At 47.6% G+C, this 22,082-nt stretch overlaps 1 long non-coding RNA gene across 4 annotated transcripts in view; it reads left to right on the top strand.

The window, feature by feature from the left end:
- LOC144165079 (uncharacterized) overlaps window positions 1-22,082 on the top strand; it is a 60,412-nt gene that overhangs the window by 18,252 nt on the left and 20,078 nt on the right. The window contains exon 2 of one of the 4 annotated variants that reach the window (XR_013321342.1): window positions 5,206-5,331. The exons of the other annotated variants lie outside the window; for them this stretch is intronic. This is a non-coding gene — a long non-coding RNA (uncharacterized LOC144165079). The remainder of the gene's footprint in view (window positions 1-5,205; window positions 5,332-22,082) is intronic. 4 annotated transcript variants of the gene reach the window in all.

Genomic DNA, 22,082 nt, shown 5'->3' on the forward strand with positions numbered 1-22,082 from the left:
CTTTATGCCTGCATCTGTGTGGTGCTGGACCGGCCGAAGATCGCGTGCTGTGCTGCCTGCAATCGCAACCCGATGCACGCAGCTAGCTGACGGTACGGGCGGAGTTAGTGCTACCCCGTCCACGCCTGAAATGTTGGGTGCCGATGTGCAAAAGTGGACGGGAAAGAGGATGACATCTGCGCCTCTTATTTCATTTCACAAAACGCGTCACTGTTTTCCTGGTCTTCAATATTGACTGTTCATCGCAACGGCTTTCAAAACTCCGCCTTGCGGACCCTCTTCTACGTGCTCTTAACCTTTCATTCTAAATACTGGCCGCAGCTTGTAACTGTCCACATCCCCTTTTAGGCGCATTCTGGAGTTTGTTTTCCCGTTATATTTCTATCGCATGGATACTGCACTCCCCGGACAACCAGCGCGGGTGCTGCTGGTCTTGAGTCTTGGATTGAAAACGTTTTCTGGCGCACAGTTCCCAATTTGGTGGTTATGCACCTTTTTTTTCCCAATGCACTGTAGGAAAGAAGAAACCGTACCACGAAAGTCATCATGGCAGTCTGGCACGTAAACGCGCCACCGCGCAGGAGCGCCGGCAAAGCGAGCGTATGCCAATGTGAACTCGAGTTGAACCAACAAATTTCACGTTTCGAGACACCTTTGCGTTGATAGGATCATGTGGGTACATAGCTGTGCATGAAGAAAAGGGTTGCGACTATTTCCAGAAAAGTTGTATGTGAAATTGTCGCATCAAACCCGAGAGCATGACCCAGCCATGGGCCGCTCGATGTTCGCGAGAGATGACGGCCGTTCCTCCGAGAAATAAATCGTCAGAAGTCACAATGGGCTCGCAGCAAGTGAGGGGTCTGGCTGTACATGCATCAATCTGTTGCTCTGCTTGGGTCAGCGGGAGAAGGTTGGGAGCACAGCGCGGGCGAAAAAGCCGCATGCTCGCGGTGTTGCCTCATAAGCTCCATTGGCAGAAACCCGCAGCCACTAACTACTGCGAGAAACTCACCGGATGCAGTAAAGCGGTGAGTCAGAGAGTAGAAGACTAGTGCATCAGAGGAAGTTGGATTGAGATAACTCGCTCCCTGACACCACGAACACTTCTAAATTTTTTTCCTTGCATGCTAACCGTAGAGCTTACAGTAAATAGGAATCTGGTAATACCGTCTATGCGGAGCACATCAAGGCCGTCTGTATCGTCACGCTTGCTGACCGGTTTTTGTCCAGTTCTGCTGTCGTAAGTTTTATCTGCCAAGATTTCTGCAAGTACCACAGCCTCCTCACCGACGTATAGTTCCTATGCGGAGTAGGAAATTCTTTTAGAGTTATCCGCTTTGAGGAGGTCGCGCAGATCGATTGAAGCCAGCGGTACTGGTGTCAGGCCTGCCGCCTTGGCTTCAGCGTGAACTGGTCTCACCTTAGCAAAGTGCGCGGAGGGCTCATCGGTTTAAGCCATGGTGTAAACGACCTATAGAGTGCGACGGCCGTGACTGCGATGTGGCACCTCGGCCACGTAGCACGTTTTATCATCTGCCGCAAGGATGATACCACTGCGGAGATAAATGACACGTACCTAGAGATTTTCATTGTTGTGATCCATCAGAAGCAAAGAACTTTTTACATAAACGTTTTTTTATCTTCAGTTGAAACTGCGAAATGCCTCCAGCGTGAAAGCTCAATTGCCTTTCTTCTGGTGTTTTGGCTGCGCCGGTAAAAGCACACAACGGTAATCAGTTCACAGCTCAAGGTGTCCTAACACTGCCCGCGACCTCCGAGTAAGAAGTGAGCATGCTTTCCCTTCAACCGCTTTGGCAGCGTTGCTGTTTCTGACCTACCAACGCACTCGTATGTGAAGAACACGTGTGTCGTTCGAAGCACCCCCAAGCAGCACACGGAAGGGGAGCTCCTTACCTACCCAAAGCAAACGGGGTTACTCAATGTGAAGTGCATTTTGTGGGGACACCATACTTTGCGACATAAGTGGCGATTGTTACCGGCCAACGGGTTCATGCTGACCTTTGCTTCGGCATCTCAACGCCCGAAAATGCAACTTTGGTTAAAAAGGCAAGATATTGCCGAATATGCAAAGTCACATCTAACCGGTCTATGTACGAGCGTTGTGGTAATGTTGCTAAATTTCGCTTCGATAGTCAGCGGCCTCACCTTCCGAGGTCGCAGCTCTCAGTTTCCCTGAGGGAATGGCTCGGAGAAAGACGCCGGAAGATTTTTATGGGCTTGGACGCGAAGAGCGGCGTCACATCGGTGACGGTGATCGGTTGTCGCGCCGTCGTTGCGGAAACCCAATTCGATGCTCGACCAGGTAGCTTCAGATTTTGGCAGTGCGCTCACCGTGCCTTGGGCGTTGGGCTTCTAGAAGAAATCCACGAAGACCAAGTCATCAGTAGTGACAAGATGGAAACATGATGGTCGGTGATTCGGCGTATGAACTCGTCGCTCTTGCGAAGCCGCCTCACCTCATCGTCAGGCAGCATGGTGCGGGGTCTGAGGCCGAATGTCGCTTGTGGTTTATATTGCTGGGGCTACGTAGCGATCCTTCTGCCTCCGGCCGCCGCATATGAAGGAACCTCGGTCTGTTGTTGTGGAAACCGGTACGGCTCTTACGGCACACCATACTGCCATTTGGTGCTTCATACGGCTCGCGCGCTGCAACAGCTTTCCTGACTTCGCTTCGTGTAGCCTCCGAGAAAGGCATGGAGGTTCGAAGCTGCAGGACTTCGTGTAGCTTTTGGAGTTCCTCTCGGATGGTCGACCTGATCAATTGCAGGAAGGCCGCAGTTTCTTTGCTGTAATAAAGGGGCGTCGTTCGACATAAAAGGTATATTCCGGCTGTACTGCCTAGCTCTTTGGAGTAGTGCTCTTTTAATTGCTGCGGACATAAAAACGCGCTGAACGAGAGCGGCGCATTGCGCAGAAGTTCAGCAAATATATCTGCTTTACACCTCGCATAAGATGTATCATGGTCTTGTCCTCAGACATAGCCGTGTCCGCTTGGCAGAAGAGGCGAGCCATCACTTCCGGTTTCTTAGTTTCTGGCTTAAAGGGCCCATTCAGCGTGTTCCCGTCGATACATGCAGGCGTAATTTGGCGAAAACGGCCGGTGAAACTTGTTCCACGCCATCAACGTGGTGTCGTGGTTTTCAAACATCGTGCAAGCTGACTCTTCTAAGGCGTAGTACACGTTGTACAGATTGCATTTCTTGTTTCATCCAATGAAGTTTCTAAGGTGTTCAAATTGATCCAGCCCATCTTCAGCGTCCTGGAAGGAATTCTTATGGAAGGATTATGGTGTGCGGGGTTGATGTACCATGAAGTAGGAATTTCGGTACCGGCACAGGAATCCACAGTGCTGTCGTCCCGCGTGGCCATTCTCGAAGCTCTGCTGGTCAGGCGCTGCAATTTAACCGGAAAACCTTGCAGTTTCCGGCTGGTTCACTCGTGCACGTGTGTCAGCTCAGTGGCTGAGTTTCTTTCTGGGCATACACATAGTGTGAATGTACAGCTCGCTTCATTGTACCCCGAACCTACCAGTTTTGAAGCGTCAAAACATTGCACGGCTGGATTATAATTAGTTTATTTAGGCAAACGTGTGCGCACAGCGTAAACACATACCGCTTTAACCGTCTCCCCACGAGCGTCTGCCTCCAAACTAGCCCCGCCGCACGAGCACGATTCTACGTGACTTCGTTGAAGGGCCCCACGAGAGCGTGACCCCATCCCGGAGGAAGCGCATTGCGGGAAAGCTTTCTTAGCACATATATGTCCCAACACTGTAACTAGAACTACTGCTACTGCAAAAAAGAACCGGGAAAGAAACTCTCTGTACAGCAAACTAACGTATCTGCGGTGTGGGTTTGTACGTAAGTATTCATCGACTGTCGCTCCCCGGGCTTAGTCGTCACACTTTCTTAAAAGGAAAGCACAGGTGTCTTAGTATAAAATAATGGATCGAATTTATTTATAACGCACTAGTAGGATTAAGGAAGCTTCTCGAGCACATAATTGTTTTCAGGATTTAAATAGTTACACACTGTGCACTTTGTGAAAGCATTAGTCTGTCTTTACCAAATATGGGCTTTAGGCTTGTTATTCTATCCACCTTTTCTTCGAGTTAATTTTTCTATCAGCACTTTCCGGCTTGATTTTTCGCTAAATATTAAACCAACATTTTTCAATATATTTTTGTTTTCGGTTCTCAATATATTGACAGTCATTCAAGTTGCCACTTTAATAAACGGGCTCATGAACTGAAACCCTTCCTGTTCCACCGAGGTATAGCGGGTAAATTAAATACTTTAAAAAGGATGTTTGAATTTGAAATAACAAATGTAAAAAGGTAATTAAGCAAGATAATTACGCAGGAAATAACTCACTACCGAGCACATATAAATACAAAAGATCTAACAGTTTTTATCGTGTTTTTTGCCTCTGACTTTGTTTCTGCGTTTGTGTGAAATTGTGACAATATATTTGAGGGGTAAGAGTTGTTGAATATTACCGTTAGTTATTATTGTCATTGCTTCTAAAATTTTAATGTTGTTGTATGATTTATTAGATCTTGGGTCCTTCTTACGAGATAATTTTAATAGATATTAAGAAGTTGGTCTTTGTGTTTGCGTGTTTTGGGCAGTCCTGTAAATAGTGGCCGAAACTGTCTTCTGGCAGGTTACATTTACATATGTTATTATTTGTAATGGCAACTTACCACTGGGTGATGCAGGCCTTCTGCAGGGATGTGGGCGCCTTGGGGCAAAAGAAAATGTTGTGCGGAAAGGAGTCCACAGGGTTTTCTCAGCGCAGTTCGAGATTCCAAAATCTTTGGGCGACTGCATGCAACCGCATGATCTGCGTCAGGACGAAGTGACATCACTGTTAGAAGTTTCTTTAAAACATCACGTGTGTACATGCGCACACGCTCACTTTTTAGATGCCTACATGCAGGCGCACACGTAGACTAAAAACAACCAAGAGAACATGCAAAATACAACATTAAAAATGTGCACTTTTCTGCCATTGTCATGTTAGTAAAGGTGGTACGCACATAAAGAGGGTGAAGCAATTGCACGCAGCAGAATCGAACTACGCTTGTAAATCTGAAGCAATGCATAAAATCACACGTTTCACATAGGCCTTTATTTACGTGCAACGTTTGCTGTTTTCGAACTCTGAAATGTTTTCATCAAGACGCACCAATGTAAGGCTTATGGGAATTACTTCGTCTGACCGAGGAATCTGGAAGCTGCCTCGTAAACGTCAAGAAATCGCTTCGCTTCGAGATGTCCTGGCCGACAACCAATGACAGCATTTTTTGTAAGGCTCTCTGTTCAATCGATGTTTCAGACTTGTTCAAAATATTTGTTCCTGTCAACATTTCTGCCTTAGCGATACTAGAGATACTGAATGTGACTCAGAAATGTTACTAAATGTAAGCCTTACTAGCTTCATGTTGCAAAGGCTTTAATAAATGTGCGCCATTGTGATAGCGCAAAGAGAACGGGTTTTAATTCCTTTTGAGTGCATACAAAATATTGCTACATATCAGCACGTTAACTAGGAGTACATCATATTATCCAGCCAGTAGCGTAAAATTCGCTTCTTTGTGAATACAATCACCAGTGCGCAAACAAGGGCTTTTTACAGACCTTGTTGCGGTCTTCTTGAATGCCTGCCGTCACCCCCGTCCCCCTCCACTTAACAGAGCTCATAAGGTCCAGCTGACCCTGCAATTGATGGTCCCTTCAGCGATTATCAGGCAAACACAAATAAACATTGTGGCAAGAGCCGCATATTTAACACACGCAGCATACTTTGATTGAGACGCTGCTGAAGGAGGAGGGGAATATACCCAATGCATGGTGTGAACCGCAGGATGGAGAAGCATCGATTAGTGTGCAGCATATTCAAAGGAGGCCAGAGCTGCAGCTGTACATGACTGCTTGAAGAGCGAGCAAAGGTCCAATGAGGAACTGTGAAATCCCCAGAAAAAAATAACTGGCTTTCATAGACAGCAACCTCGCAAAACCAAAAATGAAGCTTTGGGAGCTGTTATTGCTGACATAACGCAGAGGCCAAATTGCAAGGATTTGGAACGTCCCACTGTAAATCTTTCAAAGCTAGAGCACGAATGCTGCAAGAAGGAGGCACAATTAGAGAGTAAAAGTTTGGCTTAACGAGCTATTCTTATTTCCCTCATGGGCGTGAATACCTACGCACACTATTTGCCATACCCAGCATAAGAACCACGAGCCAATGGACACAGGCATTCGGTTGTTCACAAGCTTCTCTCCCAAAATTCTGCAACACTTGATGTAAAAGCACGCTTGCGCAGGTATGCTCAACGGGATACATATAAGGAGCTTCTGTGGCTTAGACGCTTAAACTGGCCTGCTCTTCGGCTATATCGACGTTCGCAACAAGCTTATGCACAGACGCATGCCACTCCTGGCAGACACTCTTGTAATGATAGTTTTTAACTTGCAGTACCCTCTAAAACACCTTTTGAGTGCTCCTCTCTGGTCAGGTGTTCAAAAATTTTCTGATTGAAACAATTCAGTAGGTCTACGAGTGCAGCCTCACGGTGGTGGCTGTCGCGAGCGACTGGATTGAGGCAAACGTGGTGATGGTCAGGCGTCGGGGTTGTCGAGTGCATAAGCGATCTTTCAACAACCTCTAGACACGCTACCCCAACCTCGTGGTTGAGCAGCAGGACAATTTTCATGGTTTGGTACACCTGACATTGCCACAGGCTGCTCAGGAATCTTGTCGACAGAAGGGAAACCCACCTTAGCAGCAACTATGCGTTAAATACCATTGGCCTATTTAGGTAGGCTCATTACTACAGCACAAGTCTCGTAAACAGGTCAATGCATGCCCGTGCTTGTGTGGCACTCACAGCCACCACGTCAAGTACTGTAATCATGACACCCTGATTGGGACCCAGGTTTGTATGGTATCTACGCGTTCATATTTAACGCTTTCACCTATTTTAAGGGCTTAACAGCTTTTGATATCCACCGCGCAAATATGACTGTCTAAAAGTACAAGCCATATCTATTTTTTAACTATTAACCTTGTCCCTACCGTGAAGGGCTCTTACATGTGTTCGTACGACCGATAAATGTACGTACCGCTACACCAGCTATGCACATAAGCCAGACATACACATTTGTAGCGCGTTATAGGCGTGAAATGTAAAAGCTACAATACTGACTAAATGAAATTGCGTTGATTTTCTCCACAGCTGTTAATTTGCTCCACTGAGCACTCCTAAGGAGCTCTGGGTAGCAGATGGTGTCAAGACCACCATCGCATTTATTCTTTACGGGAAAAGAATATAGGGTTCTGCTTTCAGGCAGTTCTTGGAATGTCCAAGCTGAAATCAAGGGTATTTGCTTCCGAAGGTAGTCATCGGAAAGCCCAATGAGATCACTGGTGAACCGAGGTTACGAACTGTAACCACAGTTATTGATGGCAATTTTTACCGAATAAACCACACACACACACACACACGAAACTAACCGCGCAAACAACGCCCGTAATGTCCAAACTAACGGTGTAGGCCACGAAGACTAGGAGAACTACTTTAGACAGTACGGCAATCGGTGGGTAATCTTTGTTGTGAATACAGAAAGCTGAAGATAAGGAAAATGTAAGATGTTATTGTGAGATAACAGCCATGACTTGAAAAGTTCCAAAACGCATGAACGCCAGGAAACAGTTACGGCAACCAACAGTCCAATACATGTAAAAGATTACACTAATTTTAAACCTTTTAAACTGCTCTACACATATGCATTGGCCAGAGGTTGTCGCTAAATCACGCAGGAGCAAGGGAGAGCTTACCTCACATGCACCACTCAGGTGCACAAGTGTCCTGCGAGTAGTGGACGACTGGAATGAAATACTGAAGTCATGCATTCCTTCGACTCGAGCAATGCCAATGTTTGACCTATCAGCATCTGATCAATCGACCACGACATCTAACATGCTTCATACTTACTGAGACCCCGTGGCTATAAAAGAACATAAAGAATTTTTGTGTCGCGTAAATTTGGGCTGCCTGATAAACATTAGAATGCACAACTAATAAACCGAACCCAAGAAAATGCCTAAGAAAATGCCTATAGTCAAGCCAAGCCAGAAGCTGTGCTCTTCTCATAGCCGCCCGCGACAACATGGATTCCCAGGCGTAATTTGCTCTAGTATATTTACTAAAAATGTTTATGACGCTGACACACTTTTGATTTACGAGTATGTTGAAAAGTGGCTTTATCCGTACGGAAACCCAGGAAAACACCATCGGTGTTCAATGACTGGAAATGCAAACAAACCAGCTGTTCATTATCCCGCCAGAGGGCGCTAGGGTAGTCTCTAGTTTTCGGGAGTGTCTAATTAGCTCTCCCTGAATGGGCATGAGAACAGCGGAAAAGAGCAGGGAGAGGATGGCCGGGAGAGCATGCGCAGTGTGTTGGTCACCGACTTTATTCTCCGCTTGCAATATCTCCCGCGAAAGTGGTAGGCATGCCGCCCCCGATCTAGCGGATACCCCGCTTATATATAGTAAATGGGCAAGGCTTCTGCCGATCTCCCGTGGTATCCGCCGATGTTGTGTCCGCACGAGGCAGCATTTCGAACTAGTTTCTAAATGGAGGTTGGTGCTTGAGCATCAGTCGAGAATGCTTCGACTGTGTGGGACACCCCATTGGTGCACGCACTCTTGTGACATCCAGAAAGCTCTGCTTCTGCTTCTTTTACTTCTACTTCTTCTTTCTCTACGTCTACTTATTATTCTTCTCCTCTTCTGCTTCTTAAACTCTATAAAATATGCATGTTATACACCCTACGAATAGTGAGCAGGGAGCGGCGTAAACTTTAAAGTATATGGCTTGACTCCCGCATGCAACGCACAAAACGTATCGATATCGGGTCTGTGCGATGTGACTGGAAGGACTCTTTTTTAACATATCATGCATTATATTCCAAGAGCATTATTACATTATAGTAAATTAGCCCCGGCTATTTGGCATAAAAATAGAGTTGAAGTGAGAAGCTGGAAAGTGGGGTAAAGACGAAGAAGCTGATGAAACGTTAAATGCTGCACTATAGTTAATTGCCCGCACAGTGGTTCCTCTAGATAAAGTAGTTCCCTACTGATCCAACCCTCAACTATTCGTATAAATTAGGTATAAGTGCCAAGCACAACGTAAGGGAAAAAAGTTTTGCAGGACCGTTCCGCGCTGTGACAGCGCGTCACGGTCCGGCAGGGTCCTGTGACAGCGCATGCAGAGACAGCGGGTATAAAAACGTAAAACTAGAAGTCACAATGCTACAAAAAAGAAGCCAAGACAGTCAATCGCGAAAGCAAACAGAGGAATGGTGGGCTTGCTAACACTTCCCTCCCCTATTTTGTTAAACGCATAGGTTTGAAGATTTTCCTTTTGACGCTGTTTACTGTATTTGTACAATACTTTCGCCTTGTAGAATTTCGGCACGCAGGCCTCGAGTGGTGCATTGGGGCTTGCAATGTAAGCTAAGTGGCTTCCTGTACCTATTGTTTACTCTTCCGCCATGCTCCAGCAAACTGTCATTGAGGCGCCGCCGCGTTTGCCAACTCTAGACCGAGATGCACTTTGACGGAATGTCATAAAGTACGTTCTTTTGATGTGGTAGAAAAGGAGTACGATGTGCTTTTGTACAGACAGGTGGCCTAGGCTCAAAACTGGTGAGCATGCGGCCCATAGCTGAAAACCACACGCACACCACCGCGCTGCACATTCTTCTTTATGCGGTGCGAAATGCATGCAGGTATCAGTGTACCTTTGTCTTGTCAAAATACTTTCTTTCCAGAAGTTCTGCTTGGCGCTTAAACCTAATTTATTTGACGGCATACGAACTACCTCACATAGAGATAACGCACCTCAGCTCACTCTTATTTTCTATGCCACACACTGGTGAGGTAGTGGTACATAATACTGTTACGACGGAAATGGAAGGAACGCAACTAGGCGAGAAACAACAGAAACGAACTGACCGGCCGCGAGTGGTAGAAGATGAGGAAGCGTTGGTGCTGCGCGCTACTCGCTCTGTGCTGACCGCTCCGCGCCTACGAATTTCCTTTAATAAAGCCCATCTTATCCCCTACGACTGTGTCAATTGGTTGACGTGCGGGGTATCGACAACCCCTGCAAAGAACCGACGACTTTTGACGAAGCAGGCGGATTGCTGGGCTACCCCCCAGACAAATCGACAAGCCGAACACCCGAGCTTCTGACGCCGCTGCACCAGGAAGGGTGAGCGTCTGGTCGCACCCAATGGAACCACGCATGTTTCTTGGGACTCCGGATGAGGACGTAGAAGGCTGACTAAAACATTATGAACGGGTCAGCAAGTACAACCACTGGGATCCGGCGTCACAGCTCGCCCATGTGTCTTTCTCTAACAACAAAACTGTCCTTGTGTGGTTTGAGAACAACGTGGAAAGGTTGTCTACGTGGGGTAACTTTGTTACCGAAATGAAGAAGCGTTTCGGTGATTCAGGCACCAACAAAAAAAGGGTGAAAATACTCTCGCGCAACCAGCCCAAATTTCTGGGGAGACCTGCACAACGTACATCGAAGACTTCCTCAAGCTGTACCGCTTGGTTAACCGTAGCACGTCGGATGAGGACCAGACCGGTCACCTGCTCAAGGGAATCGCTAAGGACGCATACAACAATTTAATAACGAAGGAGGACCTTGGGTCTGCACAGGACGTGATTCGCAACTGCAGGGTATTTGAGGCCCTGAAAATGCAGCACATTGCACCCAAGTTAGGTCATCTAGCAAATGTCACCACCGTAGCAAGGGTGGACTTCAATTCCAGCCCTTCCGAAGATATCGCGTCACTGGTTCGTAGAATTATTATAGAATAGCTTGGCCAGCAAAGCGTCTGGCGCGAGTCGCCCTGCCTTCATTGTCCCGCTCCATTCAGCCCCGTTTATCATCAGTGTGCATCTCAAGAGTCACCAGAAGAGCCTCCGATGCCCTGGTGTGAGGACAGTTTGAGGTGTCGGCCAAGCACTTTTTTGGATGAATGCTCTGGAGCCCGGGCTCATCGGTCCCCGTTTCGGAAATTTGCATTTTCTAATAGTGACCCTCTGCACCGATCACCCGACGACCACAGACGACCCCTCCAAGGATATGTTGCGCTCCGACCGCCTCCTCTTTGTTATAACTGTGACTTCCCCGGTCACATATCCCGATTTTGTCCCTATCACCTATAGCATCCTCAAGGACATTCTACGAGACCACCTAGGGCAATGCGCAACAACCCGCCTTATGAAACGACTATACCGACTTCCACTTTCTACCGGTGTAGCCAGTCGAGCAACATGCGCAACGACTCAGCCACGTCCGACCGCAGCTTCTCTCCCCCACGTACGCAACAAGCCCGATCACCCTCGCCACGCGGAAGGCGAGGATCGCCGCCGCTGGGAAACTAGCTTCTGCGACCCACGGAATGAGGTCACGAGACGGTCACATTCACCAATTTCTCCACCTGTGACGATGTCGAAAAACAAAGTGATCGTTAGTGTGGAAACATTAGGTTTAGTGGACACTGGTGCGGCAGTTTTGGTTGTGCGCCGCGGACGAGCTGCACGACCGCACGACGGCCACTGTCAGCTGATAGGCGCTACTGTTGCCCATCAAGCTTATAAATGGTTCCACCCGGCGCGGCCCCTCACGTTTTGTCGGTAGCGGCAGCACCCAACGTGCACGGACTAATGCTGGTCTTATGTGTTTTGCACAGAGTAGTTTTGTTTCTGAGCAAATCTTTCTCCATAACTGTTGATGTTTCCGCTGCCTCTGCTGGTGCCAACGTGTAATTCTGCTATCTGATGGGCAATGCGCCGCATGCCACAAGTTCTGGTCTGCTCCCAAGTGTACGATTCAGTGTAGTGACTGTTCTTGTAAATACATCACGGGAGTTTGTTTGGGAGTATCGGAAAAAACAAGCAAAAGCAAGGGACAGGCATACCGGCTATCTTGGAGGTGTCCCACTTGCAGGAGAAACAAACTACACGAATCAGTTAAGAAACCAAACGAAGAACTTGAAACACAAGACGTATGACTCCTGTTAGTTACAATTAACGACAAAATTAACCTACTTCCGCCTTTGAGAGGTGTCGTTGAAGGTATTGACGATTCATTGCAGTGCTGGAGCGAGGGAAATACAGGTTTGCAGAATTTTATTGGGATGCGTCAAAAACAGCCCTTATCGTGTCCTGTGCACGCACGAACCCAATTTTTGGGTCTCTAAGACCCTGAATTGTTCCGACAGAATTCAAAAAGCAGGGTTCGTTCTGAATTGAAAGAAGGGTCCTTTCGCAGAACGTTAAGCAATCGTGCTGGGGTTTCTCGTCGACAAGGACGGTATTCGGGGCGACGCGTAAAAGATCTCAGCAGTTCAAGGCGTCGTTGCATTACGTTCGTTAAAAAACCTCGGAAGTTTTTCGGGCCTTTGTTCTTATTTCTCACGTTTTATGAGGGATTTCGGCCAATTTTCTCGTGCCCTGAATGCCTGCTGTAGAAAGACACCCCTTTTGTGCGGACGCCAGAATTTGAAACCGGCTTTCAGCAACTAGATTTTACTTACTTCAAGCCAAGTTCTTTGCTACTTCAACCCAGCTGCCCCAACCGAACTTCATACCGACACCAGTAAAGTCGGCGTTGGTGCTGTCCTGGTGCAGCTCTATGGCGGGGCGCAGCACGTCATCGCTTATGCCAGCTGAACGTTGACGAAAGCCGAACGTAACTGCACCGTTTCAGAACTCGAGTGTCCAGCTGTTATCTTCGTGGTTCAAAAGTTACAGCCGTACCTGTATGGGCGCAACTTCATTATCACGGGCCACCACTCACTATGCTGGCTGGTCGGTGTGCGTGACCTATCCGGAAGAGCCCCCAAAGGTGGAAGCCAAGTTCTGGGGCCGCGTTCGTCTGGCACCCCTCTTACATCTGACCAGGAGATGGATGTTGTGTCGTTCTTGCCTGTAACGCAGCGCAAGAAGTGGCCTCCGACGTCCAAACGTACAGAAAGGCCCAAAAAGCCAAATCCTAGAGTAACAGATCCATCCGAAAGACACAAAAACACACTTACACACAGACTCCAGTAGCTCCTAAATCTCCATAATGAGAAAAAAAAATATTATTCAATGGAACTGTAGAGGCCTCGTTAAAAATCTTGATGATGTCTATGAGATATTGCATTCGAACCAGCCAAGCATTATGTGTCATCAGGAAACACATTTGAACTCAAATCACACAACTTTCTTGAATAGGTACATGGTATTCAGAAGGGCAGGGACGGCTGCACACATTCTTCTTGCGGTGTGGCCATAATTACCCGCAAATTGTTAGCACGCCACCCTGTAACTTTGAACACTGTCCTTGAGGCTGTATCAATTTGCACAATAATATAAATTAGATTGATAATGGTATGCTCCATCTACATCTCTCCTGATCGTGCACTTTCGAGTTCTGATTTCGAGGATCTGGTTGACCAGCTGCCCAAACCATACAACCTCAGAGGCGACCTTAATGCACACAATTATCTTTGGGGCTCTCCTCGCACGAATGCCCGATGTCGCCTGATACAGAAGTTTTTAACATAATCGGGAGCGTACCTTTTCAACAAGAAACCGCCGACATACCATAACATAGGACACGACACATACTCATATCTGAACTTGGCTATTGGTTCCGTAGTTCTCTTTTCTTGTCTTGACTGGGGCGTCGGCACGGACTCATATGGCAGTGACTAATTCCCCACTTCCATAGCATATATAGGTAAAGGCCCATGCAGTCTATCTTCCCATAACAGGTTTAATGAATAAAAAGCAAACTGGTGTACGTTCACAGAAACATCTAAACTACACAATGTGACCATAAAATTCCTACACGTGGGGGAAGCAGCATAATTTATCATGGGGCACATTCTCGACACCGCCGAAAAGTCCATTCCCGACGCCTCCGGTGCTCCGTGCAACCAAAGGACGCCGTGGTGCAATAAGGACTGCAGGTGGGCACGAAAGGCCCAGAACAAGGCCTGGGGTGTCCATCGCCGGTACCCCACTTCGGTAATTTCATTTTTTTCAAAACGGGCACAGGCTTTTGGGAAGCAAGTGCGCCGTGAGGCCATAAAGGGAGAGTTGGCGCACCTTCCTCACTTCCATCCATGACACGAATACGAAAACTAAAAGGGCAATATACACACAGCCTGCCCTTGGTTAGTACAACAGTGTACACCCTAGAAGACCAGGCTAACACACTCGCACAACACTTCCAACATGTACTTAGTTCAGCGCACTACAGCAGCACTTTCATAAAACAGAACACATCTGGAGAGAAGTCCTTGCGAGAGAGTAACAAGTCTACCTCATCCTATAACACCCCCTTCTCACTTCACGAGCTGAAGATCGCACTCAGTACTTCTAAACCTTGAGCTCTACGTGCAGACAACATTCCATACACTGTGATACAACACTTACACACAGACCCACGTGAAACCCTCCATCACCTCTACAGGAAAATATTTCTTTCGGGGCGCCTTCCAGGGTCTTGGATGGAGGCCATCGTTGTGACCTTTCTGAAAGGGGGGAAGGACGCTTTCTCTACTGCAAGTTATAGTCGCATTGCCCTGGAAAGCTGCCTGTGTAAGATGCTCGAGAACAGGATGATAAGACAACCGGTGTACTTTTTCGGGTACAATGGTCCTCTCGGCAGCTGCCAGGCAGGTTTCAGGGCAGGGCGATCCACTAACGATAAACTTGTGAGCCTTGAATCATACATAAAAGATGCGTTTCTACATAAGAAATATTGCTATACTGTATTTTTCGATATCGAAACGCATATGATACTGCATAGCGCTATGGCATTCTCAGAGATTCGAAATCCTTTCGAATATTGTGTAATGTGTTTAAAACTCCAGAAAACTACCTGTCTGGCCGAACATTTCGGGTGAGAGTAGACTCTGCGCTTTCTAATGTTCACTTACAAGAAAATGGTGTGCCTCAGGGCGGAGGTTTGAGTTGCACATTGTTTATTGTGAAGATGAACTCACTGGGAAAGGCAATACCACCAGCAATCTCTTATTGTATATATGTAGATGATGTGCCGACATCCTTCAAATCTTGTAATCTGACAATCTATGAACGCCAAGTGTAGCTTCGCGTTAACAAAAAAAAGCATGCTCGCTTTGCAGATCAAAATACGTTTAAACTTAGCCACACGAAAAGTACCTCCGTCATAGTTTCAAAGAGGCGTGGGATCCAGACGGACCTTAACATTAGCCTAATAGTGACTCAATTCCTGTAAAAAAGGAACGGAAGTTCTTAGGCACATAGTGTTAGACAAACAACTCGCGTTCATTCCTCACATTATGCAATTTAAACATAAATGTCTAAAAACAATGAACATCCTAAACGTCCTCTCGCACCAGTCCTGTGGTTGGGACAAGCAGCTACTCCTACGAGCTTTTACCAGCTTCGTGGGGTCGCGCTTGGATTTTGGGAGTCTGGTTTATGGGTCGGCAACAAAAACAGCGCTGAAATTCTGGATCCAGTGGTGCACTTGGGGCTTCGCTTGCGTCGGGTGTATTTCGCACTGGTCCCGTACAGAGCCTGTATGTCGAATGCGACAAATGGTCGTTGGATCAGCAGAGGACATACGTGGATCTTTTATACGCGTTTAAGGTTTCATCCTTTGCAAACCATCATTTAAACCTGTCCCCTCTGATAAAACCACGTCCCAACCTCTTTTAAATCGCCCATATATTCCTGCTCCGTTTTCACACCGTGCTAGAGATGAAGCGTGTACTCTTGGATCACTTTTTCAGACACCTGCAAATCATCTCTGTTTGACCTTTTACCGCCATTGAAGCTCTGGGTTGTGTGGTTTGACATGTTGTTTCTAGCTATGGATAGAAAATGTGTGCCCAAACTGAAATTGTGCAGCATTTCTTGTTGCTGCGAGAGAAATACAGGTTTGCAGAATTTTATTGGGATGCATCAAAAACAGCCCTTACCGTGTCGTGTGCCACGCACGGACCCAATTTTTGGGTCTCTAAGACCCTGAACTCGAAAACCAGCAGTTTTACTGTGTAAGCTCATGGAGAGTTGCTTGCTGTAAGCAACGTTCCGCGTGCAGCGGGCGATCCAATCTGAATCTGAAACAGCGAACGTTTGTAACGGAGCTTCATCAATGCAAAAAAGTAATAAATCTGTAACGCAAGAAATCAAGAGTACGGTTCTTACTTCAAGCGTCGAACCCTAGTTCGTACTTATATAGACAGCTCGTCACATGCCTATCAGGACGTAGCTACGAAAAAATAGAACGGAAATGTTAAGAGGAGGCTGAAAAATGCAGAGCAGAGCTCTGCCGTGAAAACTTGCTCCACCTATGCCGGAGGCTTCGCAGACACCCAGACCATCCAAATTCTGGAAACTGCTAAGATACCCTATTGACCTTGAATTAACAACGAAAACGAAAATTGCAACCTAATAAGTCATTTTCGTTACATAATATTTAATTTTGTTTCAGAATTCTTTAACAAACAACAACACGAATGTAGGGCAAGCCCAAAAAACTGCAGTGGAGCAGCATGACAAACGTCCTTGCCCGTTAGTATGGCAACGGGCACATATCAATAGCTACATACGTACCTAGTAAAAATGCTCATGCATATATACATGCATGTTTATTTACATACACCATTATATCTATATTGATATACTTACGTATACATACCTATTTACATAAATATATTTATTCACACATATATACGGTGAGCATAAGGAACGCAAAATCAGAATATTCCCCGTGAACCCGGCATCACCATCATTCATTCTGGTCACCAAAGGGTATGCTCCTCGATCACTCATAGCCAGCCACCCACCGTCATTATCATCTGTGGATAATCATCGTCATCGGGCGCCCGGGCTCCTAGGAACTTTCGGGGTCAGCAAGCTAATAAACACGGTGTCAAAGAACAACCCGTCTCCCTCAAGTGGTGGACGGTGCTTTTCAGCCGGCTACCTACCTCTAAAGCGCGCGCCACTGGAAGTCCGTTCATATCGGAGGTTGCTTCTGCCCACCAGCCCCATTCAGCGCAAGAGCAGCCAGTCGGGCAGCAACGCTGCTGCCCCGGTCCAACCGGTTTTAGGGGCGAAGCTCCTCTTGCTAGGGCCCTGTCCAGGCCGTACACGGCACAATGTACACGGCACATTGATGATGATTGTGGCGGGATCCCCCTAGGGATTGGCCAACCAAAAGTTGGCCAAAGAGGACATAACGTTTAACGCGTTCGTTGCTACCCAACAAGGAGGAGAGGAAGAAGAAGAGGTTGTCGTTCGTCGCTTGCGAGCTCACGACTCTTGCTCGGGCCTTGTCCCGTCAATCGCTGTTACCATACACGGTGGAATGATGATGATTGTGGCAGGATCCCCCTAGGGATTGGTTAACCAAAGATTGGCCGAAGAGGTCAAAACGTTCAACGCCTTCGTTGCTACCCAACAAGGAGGAGAGGAAAAAGAGGTGGTTGTTCATCGCCTGCGAGTTGAAGACACGTACCCGGGGTACTCGACACAAGACGCTCTGCAGAAGGTGACGGCAAAGGTGGTTGTAATGTCAAAAACCGAATTCGCCAACTTACCCATGGAGATTCGCATCGTCCTAAACAAGCCCTGCATAATCACCACAAACATCGACGTCGTCTAGGGCCTGGTCAACGGAGCGCACCGGTGGAAAGCTTGACGTGTCGAGTCTTTATATAATGTGCGTTTATAGCATTTGAGCTTCGCTCCTCTCATCATCATTCACTTCATGGAGATGGCAGGATTTTTTACCCTCCAAGGCGCCACGTGTGATACTCCGCTTTTCTCGGGTCTCCGCAATGACGATTTTGAAGAGTGGCTTGATTAGTTCTACCGGGTAAGCGCGGTCAACCGATAGGACGATAAATTGAAACTTCAGACCGTGTCGTTTTCTCCGACTGAAGTGGCGAAGACGTGGATCCGCAACCATGAAGAAGACATCTGTGATTGGACCGGCTTTGTGGAAGAGCTGCGTCGTATTTTTGGGATGTCCTCAAACCGGTTGGCAGGAGCCAAAAGGCAACTGGCGTTCCGTGTGCGGCTTCCTTACATTGAAGATCACAACACACTGTGCCGTCGGGCTGCCCAGGACATGTCGGTAACTGACCAAGCACAGCACATCATGAAAGAGATCGCCTCTTTCGTCTTTATTGCTCTGGCGGTTCAGAACCCTACCACGAATGCTGATGTACGCACGATCTGTCAGCGTTTGGACCACCAGCAGTCCATTCACCTCACACATGATTGCTTCCGGGTACAGAGCTCCGTACTCTTATCCGAACAATCATACTACAGGAGCTACAGCAGCGTGATAGCACCTGCTTCCAGAGCACCCACGTACACGCCCATGGGCTGCGGGCGTTAATCAAAGAGGAGCTAGCGTGCATGACCGACTTTCCACAGCCTTGTGGTCTTGCTCCTAGGCACGTCCAGTGGTACTCCGAAGCTGTTACGAGGCCATTCCTGCTCATGGAGCGAATTGCCCCTCAAACTACTCATGGCCACTTCACGGCTATTTCTGCGCCTTCATCTTCACCACCTCGATTCCCAGTGTGGCGAGCACCGCGTCCAGCGAGCGATCGGCCATTGTGTTATTCGTGTGGCAGGATACAGCACATTTCCCGGTTTTTTCGGGGGCGCCAGCTGGACGAAATCCGAGGCTACGCACCGTATGAGAGCGAAGTCTACATTAAACAGAACCCTCGTCAGTGCCTGTACTGGCCTCCGCCGCGCCAACCTTGACCCGCTCATGACGCCATAAACTTCCCTCGCGATTCCCGCCGGACATGAAGTCGTTCCCCTTCACCCTTTCGTTGGGCTCTGTCGGCTCTCCGTCTTGCCTTCATTTCCAACGTCCCCAACCAACAGCAGGAACACAAATCCTTGCAGCTTTTGGAGGGAAAACTGTATATTTTGGACTGGTTACAACTCATCCCAAATTTCTGTGTAACCTGTTATCTATTGTCGGCGAAGGAATTTAAGTAAAAGCGGTAGTGGTTACTGGAGCTAGTATTTCTGTGATTAATGCTAATATTTTGTTCCGTCTGCGAAAGGTCAAAACTCTGTATGGCGGACCATGTTTACATGGCCCAAATAATCAAGACATAATGCCCTCCACCTATTGTACCGTGCGCGTAATAAGTGGAGAAATCCGCCATTCTAATAAATGTGTTGTTCTTTCGCCCTGTGCTCACAAGCTGATCCTCGGATAAGACTTTCTTTCCTCTACCTCTGCTGTTATTTCCTGGCGTGAACCTGCCATTTGTATTGACGATGCTGAAAATTCCAGTTGTCTAGATTCGCCACAGAACACACAGAAGCTGAAATCTGATTCTGATCATGTTTTCGATGCTGGTTGCGAGAGAATTCAGTTCATCTCTTGAGACGACCTCAACGCAGGCGAATTTGTGGCGGTGCCCTTTACCCGGTTCATTCACCAGGAAATCGCCACCCCATCCTGTCTTTTCCGGTTTGTGCGCGGGGGTGCGGTGCTTGCTGCGCTGAACACTCCGAATTAGGCAATCTTACTGACCGAAGGAACCACTGTAGTTTCAGTTTCCGGCCATGCCCCTGCGTCAGTAGTTTCCGGTGACGTGCCCCCTTCCAACAAGAACGTATTTGGCTCGCTTGATCATATTTCGGCTCTTGAGTCCACTATCAGTCATGACGTGACCGCTACTAAAAGAAAGGTATTACGGGACGTACTAACAAAGCGCCAAGCGCCTTTCGATGCAAACCCCTGTAGCCTCCCACAAACATGTGCAGCGTAGCACAGAATTAAAACAGATGGGTCAGCCGTGATACGCCTCAAGCCATATCGCGTTTCCTTGTCTTAACGGAAAATCATCGAAGATTCCGTGGATGACATTCTCAAGTTTATTATGATTCGGACATGGACGAGCTCCTGGTCTTCTCTTGTGGTACTCCTCGCGAAGAAAGACGGTCCTGTACGGTTCTGCGTAGGCTACAGGGCACTTAATAAGATCACTGAGAAAGACGTGCATCATACGCCCAGTGTACACAATGCCTTAAATTGTCTGCAAGGGGCCGAGTACTTCTCTAGTCTGGACCTTCCGTCCGGGTACTGGCAAATCGCGCTGCATTAAGCAGACAGAGAAAAAACCGCATTTGCCTCCCTCGATGGTCTTTACGAATTTAGTATAATGCCATTTCGCCTGTGCAGTGCTCTGGCAATAATCGAACGGATGATGGACACTGTGCTTCGTATCCTAAAATAGAAAACGTGTTTATGGTATCTAGACATTGTTATTTTTTCGTCCACATTTTCATAGCACCTTGAGCGTCTTGACGAAGTACTTACCTGTCTGACCTGGGACTTTAATTTCACACAAAATATGCCATTTTGCAGCAAGAGGTAAAGTGCCCAGACACGTTGTTTCCAAAGACGGAATGCGCCCGGATATTTGCAAAACAGCTGCCGTTAATACTTTTCCTCGACCCCTTCAACAAAAAATTACACCATCCACCCGTGGGGATTCATGAGCAGGATGCGAAGCATCATGGGGGTTCCGTGTAAGTTCTGTTGTGTTGCCGTTATGTTGTTTCATCTATCGGAGCATGCATGGGAACGTACCGTGAACCCACATGTGGAGACAGAGAAATGTCGAGAAATGTAGAGAAATGTAGAGACAGCGAAGAGACCGACACGCGCGTTACTTGATCTAACACCTACTGGCTCTCGTCTTCCTTTATTGTGTGCTAATGCCCTACCCCGCTGCCCGCCCTCTTCGTCCTCTTCTGTGGTTGAGCTGCAAGGCGCGTGGCGCTTCTAGCCACAGCGTTTCCACGGGAAATTCAACATGCTCCTCTAATGTTTTCAGTTCGTCGTTTCCGTTGACGTTCAGCTTTGCATGTCTTCCATTGTATCAGTAGCTTCTTGACGTAGTTTGAATGAGTGAAGGACATAAGGCGCGTTCGTAGCACATTCTCCTGTCTCGGTTTGCAGCGCAGTGGGAACAGCGTTACGTACATCCTGTTGTGGCCAGAGAGTAGTCGGATTGAAACTAGGCGCTGTCTAGCCATTTATTTTTATTGGGGATGGTGCTGACGTCAGGCCATGCGAGGAGAGGAGGAATGCCTCGCATACTACTCAGTGTTCCTCTATGGGAAGATGACGACTGTGGTTGAACGCGAAGCTATCTCACGATGGATTCTTTGGTTGGCTAATCCCTAGGGGCATCGTGCTACAATCATCATCAGCGGTACTTGGCCAGGCTTGTGCAGGGGGGGGTGTGGTACTAATGGTTCCCCTACGAGAAGATGATGACAGTGGTTGAAGGCGAAGCTATCTCATGATTGATTCTTTGGTTGGCCAGTCCCTAGGGGCATCCTGCCACCATCATCATTGGCGGTGCCTGGCCAGGCATGCGCAATAGGGTTGCGGATGGCGGACAACGACAAGGGAGAGAGGGACACAGCCCCAAGCATGAGATGCTTCTCATCTAAAAGACCTTCGAAGCTTGTTTGGCCTGCATCGTATTTTTTTTTCCGTTTTATATGCTACTTCGCAACCCTTGCGTCCCCCCTGCATCAGATCTTGTGCGCCAATGTCCGTTTTACGGGGACGGATGATTTCCAAGCCGCAATTAAAGCTCCGAAAGATGCACTTACCTCTGACCCCGTCCTGTGTCATTTTGACGACCCGTGGCCTCCTATATTGCACACTGATGCCAGTGAGCGTAGCATTGGTTCCGTTCTTCTCCAGCCCGATGCTCACCTTTGGGAAAGAGTTATAGGGTATGCTCGTCGCTCACAGACGCCGGCTGACAAGAACAACACCAGCACGAAACTGGAATGCCTAGCTGTCGTTTGGTCTTGGTCTTTACAAAAGTTTCGCCCATACCTCTATGGTTGTTATTTCACCATTGTTACTGATCATCACGCCCTCTGTTGGCTATCCATGAAAAAAAACCTA

This window comes from Haemaphysalis longicornis, unplaced genomic scaffold (assembly GCF_048455015.1).
Source record: "Haemaphysalis longicornis isolate Haplotype H1 unplaced genomic scaffold, Haemaphysalis longicornis Haplotype H1 scaffold_14, whole genome shotgun sequence".
Taxonomy (NCBI): Eukaryota; Metazoa; Arthropoda; class Arachnida; order Ixodida; family Ixodidae; genus Haemaphysalis; species Haemaphysalis longicornis.